The 12482-nt window shown below is 41.3% G+C and overlaps 1 protein-coding gene across 50 annotated transcripts in view; it reads left to right on the forward strand.

The window, feature by feature from the left end:
* BBX (BBX high mobility group box domain containing) overlaps positions 1 to 12482 on the forward strand; it is a 148912-nt gene that overhangs the window by 59172 nt on the left and 77258 nt on the right. For 11 of the 50 annotated variants that reach the window (XM_074596864.1, XM_074596731.1, XM_074596653.1 and 8 more), the window contains one exon: positions 7655 to 7747. The exons of the other annotated variants lie outside the window; for them this stretch is intronic. The gene's annotated coding sequence lies outside the window, so the exon portion shown is untranslated. The remainder of the gene's footprint in view (positions 1 to 7654; positions 7748 to 12482) is intronic. 50 annotated transcript variants of the gene reach the window in all.

Here is a 12482-nt window from a genome sequence, read left to right on the forward strand (position 1 = left end):
CAAATGGAAGATATTTTCCCACCTCCTCTCACTTACAAGCATGTCACCATTTGCCTGTAACAATAGCAGGTACAGCATATGCAGATTGAAATTATGATACTTGAAGATGATACTAGACTGCAGCATTGTGCTTGGCTGATAAGAGCTGCCACGGCAGCCTTCAGAAGGTGTTTGCTGAAGTGGTTGACTGTTGCAAGACACATCACGAAGACACCTTCATTTGAATAAACACTTGAGAAGTCACAAAGGCTTTTGAAGACTATTTGACACTTGTATTTCAGCTTGTCTTTTCTGGATCTCCTTGTCTCCCTTTCTACCTCTGCCTCCCTGCCTTCCTTTTTCACTCTGCTTTGTGAGTCCTTGGGCTGCGCAGCTCTTGCTTTTCCAATGGTCGCGTTCACTTGTCTTGCTCTGACTTTCCTCTCTGTAGCTACAAGAAGCTGGATGTATGCTTCTCTCCTCCATACTGAAAACATAGCTTTAATGTTTTTATTTCTAAGGAATTGACAAGTCTTGGGTGAATCAGGGTTGAAAATTTAAGAACAGTTTCTTTTCTTACCCATTTAATGCACTTTTAAGAGCTGGTGCTCAGGGAAACAAGCAATATAATTACATTCAGGTATTCTGGTATCATCAAATTATTAACCTTCGTTTGCACTAAACATTTCATGCTCTAGGTAAACATTTTTTTCAGTGCAGAATGTGTTGGACTACAGATGATGCTGATGATCTACAGCTGTTTGCAATGGGTGGCTTTTTGGGAACACTTGGAGAATTAAGAGAATTGGTTAAATGGAATTAAAATTTGCCTCATTCTGGTTGACAGTTATCTGTTTATAGTTCCCAGGAGCTTTTCATTGAACAATAATATATTGTATATGTGGTACTAAATATCAGGTACTGTACCAAGATTCTAGAGATATTTTAGACTGGGGAGGACACTAAAATTAACATGTTAGGTGTATTGGAATTAGACTGACACACCTTTAGGACCAGTCTCCCGATGCTTCAGGTGTCTGTGCACAGGCATCTTCCTGGTCTCATTAACTTCATTGCCACTGTGTGGGTACTTATTTCACGGTTAATGTGTTCCTACATGGGTAACTGGGAGCTGTTGCTGTTCTCTCTCAGAAGTTGTTGCATAGCAATAGCAGTACCTATAGCAATTCTGCAGCTCTGCTGTGCCCACTTCATAGGCAAACATGCACTGTCAACCACCTCTTTGCTCTGCTGAACAGTCCCGCACCTCTGGGAGCAGGTTCCATGTGCTGGCTTGGAGAAGATTCATAAGGCAAAGAGGCTGGTCCCCAGTAGTTCAGAGTGGTCTGAAAGAGCCCAGGAGCACACATAAGGAAATACCCCTGGTTTTTCAACTATCTTTTCACAGCCATGTTTGCAAACTTGTCTAAGCTGTATAAACATTCAAGTGAAAGTAACTTCTCATATGGATAATGTTAGGAATTATTATGCCTTACACCAAGCTTTGTCTTAATTAGAAATTCTGTTGCATGACTTTTTTTGGGGGGTATAAGCTGAATTAACCTATGAAAGTTGTTTTTCCTTTTGAAATTGGTTATCAATTGGATATCATCAGATCAGTGCATTTACCGCTTTCCCTTTGTTGGGGGGGAACAGGGTAAGCTGTGGAGAAAGAAGGAAAATTTCTTTTGAAACTCAGGATGAACCCGTTCTCTTCTCAGTCCTACCTCCCCCTCTCTCTTCATCTAGTGTAAAGCAGGTAGCAACAACCTGTACTAATTCTGGTGGGTGCACGGGCATGTCAGTAGGTGTTCAGATGAGACGCCTCTGTGTTATTTTCGTCTCTTTTTTTTTTTTTTTTTTGCCTTTTTTTCTTTCCCCCCCCAGCCTCTTAGAATTAAAGTCTCTTAGGAGTTACCAGGCAAGACTTGGGATCCATTGGTAGGTGATGGTGAAGAGCATTTTCCGTGCTTTTATTGTCCTCCGTATGATTTTCAAAGTCTTATGTGGATAAGCCCTGGACAAGTTCAGGGCGAATGCATTTTCTGGTTTGTGCAATTCTGAACTATACCCAGGATCATAACTTAGTATATGATCAGCAGGGATAGTTTTCAGATCTCTAGCTTCTTTATGAGCCTTTTCCAGTTTGGAGGTTGGTTACAGTTTTGAATAGCTTCCTGTATCGGACTCTCTTTAAGCTATGAGGTCATTAGGCCAAGGGTTATGTTGCTCGAGCATTTGGAAAAGGCTGTATGTGAAACATAGAAAGTTTTGGTATCATACAACTCTCTCCTGAAAAAGCTTTTTACTAGGGGATGGTATTTGCTGCATCAGTGGCTCGTAGTGAGATGGTAAATGAAACTGAGCCACTGCTGTGAAGCCAGCTGTTGTGAGCTGTAGGGGTACACCTGCAGGTTTGCTTGCAGTGTCCCCTTGCTTGATGGCGTTTCTCAGACTTGATCCCTTCAAAAGGAGAGGGTATTTGAAGCATTAGCAGGTGCGTTCATCGCTTCCATGCTAAGCTCCTGGTGAGCGTTGGGAGCGGCCACTCAGTTTTCAGTTACTTGCGTCTCCATGACGCTTCTGTTTCCCATAGAGACGGTGGCTGCCTGGGTCCTGGGGGGCTTCTGAGCTCATGTCCTTAGGCTTGGGCAGGCATCTCTGGCCTGCAGCGCTTCCAGACTATAACATCTTCACTAAGAATAATCTCTTTGCTAGAGATTAGGTGAATACTTCAATATCTTGAAATTTTTCTTCTGCATAGTTAGCATTGGTTTTAGCAGCAGTTGTCGTTCATCCAGGAGTCCAGTTGGGAAGAAGGTGGGTAAATCTTACTCCCGTCAAGCTAGAAGTAATGTAGAGTCGTAGAACTCTGAGGGTGCAAGTTGTTCATTGGTAACATGGGGCAGATCCTCTAGGTACTGTGAATTGGTGTAGTCAGTTGAAGAAAGTGGCCTTGTTGAGCTTGTGACCGGTGACTTAAAAAAGGTAACACGATTCAAGAGTGTGGTGGTTAGTTGTGGTATCTAATACTATCTCACTGTTCAGGAAGATGCCTGCTTCCGCATTTTCCTGCAACTCAAGCTGATATTTATATCTTTAACATAGTCTTAGATTAAGCCTCAACAAATCCAGTATTCTGCTGCTTCCTTCATGCTGAAATTGAGAAGTGCAGGGCACATGTTGAGCTCCAGACAATCCTTGTTTGCTTTTGTCTCTGGGCAGCAGCTTTGTTGGGTTAGGCTGAGTTGGATAGCCATTATCTTGCCAGCATCTGATTCTGTGTCTGAGCCTTTTAACAGTGTGTTCAGTTGTGAACAAATGGGTTGGGTAATGTCACTGGTCTGCAAACCCGTATCTTAAACTTTGGCTGTAGTAGGGTAGCTTTCCACTACTATAGTGGTGGCCAGCCTACTGCAGTCACTTGCCATCTGCTGCTGTGTCCCCCTTTGTATGGTCAGAGATGCATTAAGAGCTGGTCGTTATGTGTTGGGTACATGGCTAGGCATGTGGTAGGACACATCACGCACATTGTTTTCACACATGGAGACTTCTATATGGTCACAGTCTTCTCCAGTTTGTGGACACCTGGTGAGTGTTGTGGTGTGAACACCAGTCTGGTGCTCCAGTGGCATGGACCTTGCAGCAGGCCACTGATTGAGGATATATTTCAGTAAAAAGTTTTGATAACTGAGTATCTGCAGCTTCTGCTGGGAACGCTCTTGTGGTGAGGTAAAGTAGGTGGACTCCACAAATCTCCTTTCATTGAATTTTCTCCATTCAAATCTCCTATTATTTGGCTTTCATAAGCCAAAAATGTGCTTGACCTGGCATTTGCTGTAGGCTGAAGTGTGCATGTATGGTCAGCTACACAGCTCAGCTACTTAAATTGCTGTAACTGAGTTCTTTTTCTAAGCTCATAAATCCGTTTAACCTAAATCAAAGTAGTGAACTTTGTAAATGGTTTGTCTTGTGAGGCTTCAGCTTTCTGACTTCTTTCATCAGAAATCAGACCAGATTTTGTGACACACTGTCACATATGTCATGGATGTAAATTTCAATGTTTGGTACAGCTTTATTCCCCTGGCATGGTCTGAGCTTTGTGGTGTTGAGGAACCAGCCTAAGCTAACTGACAACAAATGGTTCTTAGATTGAAATAAGAATTGGAAGCATCTGAGTTGGTTTTAATTTACTAATGTGAGTTCCTGTGTAAATAAAGGCTTATCCTTGTATACGCAGTGTAACTTCCACAGCCTAAACAAGTAGGAAATTTTAGAAGACTGTTTGCTGATTCAGATTTCCATAATGGCCTGTGAAAAGTTGTGACATGGCTAATTTGGAGAAAGGAAAATGTCAAATATCAAACACTCAATGAGTGATATAACTGGCTTCTAATTTGATGTGGAGCTTGCTTACAGTGCGTCTTGTCACTGAGCTCTAGCAAGTTGCAGCATAAATGGTCATCTGAGATGCATCTTGCTAGGCGTTAATGTCATAAAGTGATTCATAATTCAGAAGCCTCTCTCTCTGAGGGTAAAAATCCCCTTTCCAGGTTCTTGTAAATATGTGTGTACAGTAAAATAAACAAGTTTGGTAGAGCCACAAAATCCAGAAGTTGCATGTGTTAGACTGTATCTCAGCTATTTCAGTTTAGACATTATGTCACTGTATGTATAATACAACAGAATAAAAAGCTTGATTTCTGGCAAATTACTTATTGTTTACTTTCTCCAGTGAGACCATTTTTGAACACTTTTGTCATTTCCATATGTTTTTAGTGTGCAAAGCAATAAAAACTGCATTAGAACTTTATTGTGTAGGAGTTAAAAAAAAAAAAAAGTCAGGTTTTCTTCACCCATTCAAGGCGATAACAATGCATACAGGATGCTCAGTTGTAACGTAGAGTCTACAAAATATGAAATTACAAACCTAAATGTATTTATCTTATTTATCCTATCTTATCTCTCTTATTTATCTTTGGCTTTGCTGGGGACTCTATATGGTGAAGAGATGGTCCAGAATAACATCATAGAGCAGTTCAGGAGAAGAGGTCTTCGAGCATCATATAAGCCGTCAATTTGTTTTCACTCCTTCTGGATCTTTCTCCATCAGCCAGATCTGATTTCTATAGCCTTATATAGGTATTGTAGGTCATTATCTCAATTGTAAAAGCTGCTTTTCCATGCAACAGGGAAGGCATAATCTCATATTGTCTGAGGATGGGTAAGAAAACCCTTTGAGTACACGGGTGTCAGTAGTTCAGTAATGGTCTGTCTGTATTCCCATCTCTCATGCATGCTGATTTAAATTACTTTTGAGTCTAAGCTCAGGGTAACCTTATATATTTTTATGGGGTTTCTCTGATAACACAATAGAGACTTCAGGGCTTCCTTAGCAAAACAAGACAGGGATTTTTGTTTGTTTTGATCCCTTATCTCTTCTCCAGAGAAATGTCTTTGCAGTCTTGTGGGTTTTTGTATGTGGTGGCTATTGCAGACACAGCTTGTTTATAATTTTGTGTGTGAGGATACTGTTCTCTTTTAATGAATGTCAAGGAAAAAAGTTAATTACTTAAATTCGCAATCTTTTTAATAAGAAGAAATGTTTTCTCAGGCATTACACTGCTTTCTAAAGATGTTTTTGAAGCTGAACAGAATAAATTCAAGCCTACAATTCTCTATAAGACAAAGACCTAACATCGTTTCGCGACTTCAGGTGACGTGCTCTGGAGTTTTGCCTGGAGTCCTCCTGAGTACTAGGAGATACTTAGTGTGCTTGGTGTGCTGTTACTTGCATAACAATAAGTGATGGCAGCTTTTGTTACAAAAAAGATGATCTCCAAGGTGTGCTAATATATCTGCTGTCCTGTCCCCCCTCTCCACACACCCCCCCCCGTTTTATCAACCTTAGGAGAAACACCTAAATAATAACAACTGGAAAATACTAGTCTTTAGGGCCTTTTTATTTGCTTATTCATCATGCCACCCCATCTGTCTTCGTGAATTTAGGCTGGTTTGTAGTTAGCTCACCACTGTGGCAGATGTGAGTGTTGCAGACAGGAAAGCGTACAGAAGTTGTGACTTTAAGCCCTTGGCGAGGAGGCTGGTGGTGGACTAGCATTGGGCTTTGTGGAGTGGATGGGGCCATGTATGGCCCCATGCTTGGCACTGCTCTGAGGCAGCTGGGGCTGTTTCAAGTGAAATCTCTGCTGACTTTGCTGATGTAGGAAGATCGTTGAGGTATGTAGTGAGGAAGGGAATCTGCAGCATAAAAAACCCACAATGCATAGTGGTTAATCCTGTAGCTGGAAGTGCTTGTCAGCTCAGCCACACCACTTGTCATCCTTGGACATTGGAGGGACACCAGTGCTCACCTTCCTGCAGCCCCTCGCATGCAGCAAGAAGGGCCCAAGATGCCATTCAACTGCCCCGGTGGCTCTTACACAGTGTGTTGCCTTGTGGTAGCCACAGGCAGGGATGCGGGTGGCCAAAGCCTTTCACCTGCCACGAGGTAGTGTGATTAAAGGGACACTATGAGATGGTGACTACTGCATTGGCCTGGGTGTTTTCAAAGAAAGCTGTGTTCATATGGACTTAGCAGTTGTTCTTTGGGTACAGTGTGGGGTGTTCATTATTTCTTTCCTCGTCAGCACTGGATAGTCAGTGTCCTGTCTTCTCGGCTTCTGCTCCCTGCTGTTCCAGGGCTTAGCTGAAGTGTTCTGGGCAAGGAAAAGTTTGTGGGAAGGCTGGTGGGCAAACAGTTTTCCTGCTGCAGCAAGTGAGTTAATTTCAGGAAGGTGAGAAGGTGGAGGGTGGCTGTTACTGTTCTGCTCTGTAGTTTAAAGCTACCTGCTTTGATTCCTGATGCAAACAGAAAAGGGAGTTTGGCTTTGGAGAAGAAGTCAAGTCAGATTTGCCACATTTCAGTAAACCAAAATTACAGCAAATAGGAAATATTCCATGATCTGTGACTTGGTTGTATCGTTTACAATTGCTTTGATATGATCAGTTCTTTAATTGATAATTGACGGTGCAGCAAATCATTATTAAAAGGGCAAACCTTGATGTCATTGCTGTGCCATTTAACAGAGAAAACAGAAAATTCTCCTCCACTTGAAGAGATCTAGTCCTTAACCGTAGAGGAAGGGGTTTCATCAGCAATTGTTCTCTTTACAGGAATAGTATTTGTATTGATAGTTTCATTTCAATGAGTTATCTGCGGGCACAGCTGCAGTTTCTCCTTGGCTGGTGGCAGAGTAGCTAGATGTAAAACCTATGACCTAACATGTGTACATAGTTAGATGTAGATAGATCTTATCTAAAAGTGTATCTGTTTCTTCATCTAGGCATATCTGCATAGGCATAATAATGCATTTTATAAAGCTCATAAAAATATTGGAGGCATTCACAAAAACTCAATTTTACATGTGTTAAACAATCAGTAAAGATCTCCAGTAGCAATCAAAAGAACTAGGAAAAACAATATTCCCATCTTTATTTCTCTGTGGTTATAAAGATATGAAGATAAAACCCATATTGCCTACCTGTAATCTTCACTATCCAACCTTATTTGAGGTGTGGCTTATTTGTGAAGTAGCTTTTTTTATGTTGGCTGGAGGTTTATTGTGTTTTGTGTTTTTTTTTTTGTTTGTTTGTTTTTTTTTTTTTCTGCCAGAGAACTACAGAAGCAGTTTTCACCACCCAGCTGGAGCCAGACTTGGAGTTTTTTTCATGAAGCCACTTCTTCTTTGACTGTCGGTTCAGAAATGTGAGTTTTAAATAGGTGATAATGAGAACCCAAAGTTTAAATAATCTATTTTACTAAGAGGACTTCTCCTTTCATTTTTTTATGGATCTCTGGTGCTTTCTTCATAGTTCTCCAGGAAACCCTGCCAAAAGTAGATATAATGGAACAGTGCAGACTGAGATCCTCTGCTTACGGCAACATCATTTTTGACTGCAGCTCTTCCAGTTTACAATTTTACTCCATATTTTTGAGGTGCATAAGGCTTATTAAAAAAGAATAGCTGACAACAACAAAACCCCAAATGAAAAGGCAGCTGTTTTCCATACTTTTCATATTCAAAATAAGCACAAAGAGCTGAATCCCAGGCTATGGGACTTGGCAGCAGAGGGAACGCGTGCTTTATGTGTTAGTTCTCTCTTTCCAGACTTCAGTGTTAGTTAGGAGTGCCTCTGTCAAATGTTTTCCTGCAGTTTTGTTTTTTTCCTTTTACTTTTCTCTTTAAATCAGCTTTCTGGCTTGTTGTGTTGTTACTGGAAGTTGCTACTGTGGGTGGTCTTGAAGCATCCTTCCTTTCAAGAAAATATTCCGTGTGTAAATGTTTTACTGAGTACTTTGCCTTCACATTTTGGGGATCTTTGTGCTGTTTGTCTCTGGGGTTTTTTCTTCAGTGGTAGGCCTATGCAGTGGAAGTGTGAATTAAAGATAATTAAAGACTTTGGAAGTGGCGTACTCTTTCCTCTGAGCTGACTTTGCCCTTGTACTGAGAATATTTACAAAGATGAGAACTCATTTGCTCTTCCTGAGCTTTAGCCAAATGTTTGGCCTGTCATAATTTAACTGTGATATAAGGCAAACTGAGGTATTTAATGCTAATGTCAGAAATAGTTACCAAGCACCGCTTTTTGTAAATCCAGTTTTAATCTTTAAAACTGGAATGAGTCATTTAATATGACGCAATGAAAACAGAAAAGCAGGAGAGATACTGAAGCACAAAGGTGTCAGTTCATCTTCCACTTTTCATGTTCCATAGAAAATCTTTCCAGTCAGGAGGAAATTTTTAAGCTGTCTGCAGTATAACTTCATGAAGATGCTGTGGTGTTTCCTAAAGAGCAGGAATTCAGGACTCTGTTACTGCTGATAGCGGGGGCCGGGGCGGGGGGGGAATGTCCTTCTGAACTAAAGGAGTCCCCCTGCTGAGTTCATACAGTAGCCTGGAGAAGGTAGGATTGATCAAATACCTGGGACATTGAGAGTTAAGTCCATTTCTTTCGCTTACCATAATGTGCAGTTTAAATCAGCGGAGGAGCTCAGGTCATAGGTAATGAACATAGCATAGATGGTAGGACGTACTCTGTACAGGAGTACAAGGAACAGTAAGCACGTAATGAGTGTTTTCTTGTCCACAGTAGCCTGCCATTATTGACACCCAAAGCGTTCAGGAGAAACCCATCTGTTTCCCAGGCTTTTGAAAACATTGGATACACATGGGGATAATTTTTTGAGTGATGAAAGCCTAAATGAGTTGTGGCTTGTTGGCTGGTATTTTAAGAGCTTTTTTTTATACTAAGATTTTTTTATGATCTTTGTTTATTAAATGGTAAAAAGCGTCCAGCTTTGTGAGTTGTATTGCATTGTGAACAGGCATCAGCAGATAAAAACAAAGGACGACTCGGTGTTTCAAAGATGGAGGTTTCTGAGTTACTGCTTAATGAATGGTATGTGTCTGCGTTCACATATCCATGAAATCTACCCATTCTGAGATGGCTTCGTTAAGAGCCCAGCATTTTATTAGCTAGTATCCGTAGCCAGGCTTTAGAGGGATTTTTTGTGTTCCAAAGTACCTGTCCACTTAAAATCTTTTAAAAAGAAAAGAAAAACCACATCTTGCTTCCTGAGGAAGTTTCAGTGCAAACCTGCACTACTCATAGAAGGAACTCTCTCAGATGATTTTAAGTGTTTGATTCTTTAGTGGGCTGACTTTAGTCTCTTGCAGTGAGATCCTTTGTGTCACCAGCCTAAGGCTTATGAAAGACCCATGTATCACAGAGATTGCTGCCAAATTAATGCATCCCATAGCAATTCTAGAGTACTTAAAAGACCTTCTGCCTGTTTTCTCACAAACTCCAAACCGTGGCAAAAGACGCAAGTTATGGTTATTTTTGAAACTTGAATTGGAAAGTCGTCCTTGGGCATCTTCACTGTTTACAGTAAGCTTTTGATCAGCAAATCATGTGCAGCTGTCTGTCCAGTTGCTTACCAGCTCACCTGGGACCTAGACTTCCAGGGAAGACTTTTTGTGTTTAGGCCCTTCAGCATAGAGAAACAGACTTCTGAACTGGCCTGTCCACAGAAGATCTCTGAGAATGTTAAACATCTGGGTTTTAGAAAGAATTTGTTCATTAGGTGCCAGACGCTCATATGTTATTCTTACATTACACACTTTACTTGACCAGGAATTTCACTTGCCTGCTCTTGCTCTCTCGTTCGCTCTCTTGAGGTGTTTTTTTAGGGCTTTCCTTAGAATTGCGGTACCTTCATGCTCTTCCCCCTACTGAAAACCAAACTTTTTAAAAGGTCAAAATACAATGTAAAGCTTGGACTAAATTCAACTCTCATTTCCAAACAGAACAAAAATACCATGCTATTTTTAAATCTCATGGATTTTTTTTTTTCAAGTTGTGGACAGGTGTTTGCAAATTTGGATTTGTAGTATAGGGCATCTTTCTGAAAAAATACAGGAAGAGTTGAGCCCAACAAGCTGCGCTACCTGTTCTTTAGCTACTGGTATTTCCAGCTCTTCTGCATTTAGAATTGCTGGCAAATATGGTAATACAGTTGTAATCTCAAGCTACTGCGGGTCAAATGAAACTGTCATCGTTCTCATGGATCATCCAAGAGGAAGAAATCAGATCCTGAGGTATTTAATTGTGCTCTAAGGCACAAAGAAACGTCTGGGAGACAATGGACTGGCTGACCTCAGCTCCATCCCTGGGAGGATTGTGGTACTGGTCCTTATGGAAGCCATTTCCAGGCACATGAAGGACAACAAGGTGACTGGGAACAGCCAAACATGGATTTCCCGTGGGTAAATTATGCTTGATCAATGTGATGAAGTGATGGAGACAAGGTGCTGTGGGCAAAGGGAAAGCAGAGGGCCTTGTTTACTTTGGTAAACTAAGGTTTTTGACACTCCCATTAACATTCCCGGAGCCAAACTGGGTAGGGACCGGTTAGATGGACTACACAGAGCGTGAAAAATTGCATGAATCAGTGGTTCAGCACTGAACTGGCAGAGTTGCTGCTGGTATTCCTTGGGAGCTGATACTGGTGCCAGTGTTGTTTAATATTTTCATTAACGACACAAATGATGGGATGGAGTGCCACGTCAGCAAGTCAAAGGTGACATCAAATTGTTGGAAACAGTGGATATGCAGGAGGGCAGAGCTGTCATTCAGCAGGACTTTAGAAAGTTGGAGCAAGCTGATAGAACCTCATGAAGTTCAACAAAATGAAAGGCAGAAAACAGCTTTGCAGAGAATACCTGGGGATCCCAATGGGCAGTAAATTGAATAGGACTCAGCAGCATGACCTTGTAGCCACAAAGCAAACTGCAGGCTGGACTGTTTGAGTAAGAACATAGCCAGCAGGTGGAGAAAAGGAGATTTCCTGCTCCACTTGGCACTTCTGAGACTGTGAACTCCTGTACAAGAAAGACTGATGAACTGGAGGAACCATAACCAAGGACCACTGAGGTGATTGAGTCTGGAGCACGACTTACCATGAAGGGCTGTGAGACCTGGTTGTGTTAGAGCTGAGAAGAGGCTGAGAGAGGCTCCAATTGACTCTAGCTCTCTGCAGGGCAATTATGAAGAAGGTGGACCTAGACTCCTCTTAGAGGTGCACAGTGAAAGGACAGGCAAGCGGCAGTAGTCACAAGTTAAAGCAAGGGAAATTCTGGTTGAGTATAAGAAAAATATCTTCCGTAGTGAGGGTGGTGGAACAGGTGTCAGAGAGGTGGTGGATTCTCCATTCCTGGACAGGCATGAGCAGCATGATCCAGTTTTGAAGCTAGGCCTGCCTTGAGCAGGACCAGACACCTCCAGGTGCTATGAATGTAGTCTTTAATATTTCCCTTTTCTTGAAATAATGGAAACTAGTAATTATATAATCTAATTTTAAGGAAAAAGAAGCAAAAATATGTTGCCTTAAATCTTTTACGTACAGCTCGTGTCAAATTCCTGGCTTTGGATCTTTCAAAGTGGACATTGCTGAATCATGTGATTATGTTTCCATGAATTAAAAATAAGCCAAGTCTATCTCCTTAAAAGAGGCTGTTATATTCAGCAGAACTCATTGTGGTGATGCGTTTTTGCAACATTAGTGAGTATGCATAAGGCTTAAGAATGGGAGCATTCTCTGCAGCCCTGCTTACTTCTGATGGTTTAGTTTGGAGCTTATTTGAGAGAGAGATTTTCAGGGGAAAAACTCTTGAAAACTATGACTTATTGCATAAACCTACCTCTTCAGCGAAGAACAGACTTTCTTGGTAACTTGCTTTCTTCCAGGAGTTTGAAGTCATCCATGCCTAACATCCATCAAACTTCAGGAGAAAGTGTCTATAAGACTAACTACAGTGAAATGCCAACCATTAAATATGGGTGCATTGTGTTACGCGCTTCTTATCTTTATGAATACAGTTTGTCATTCTACAGGCTTTCCTAAGTCATACTCTTAATCTTGTAGCTCTCAAATAAAC

Source organism: Larus michahellis, chromosome 1 (assembly GCF_964199755.1).
Source record: "Larus michahellis chromosome 1, bLarMic1.1, whole genome shotgun sequence".
Classification (NCBI taxonomy): Eukaryota; Metazoa; Chordata; class Aves; order Charadriiformes; family Laridae; genus Larus; species Larus michahellis.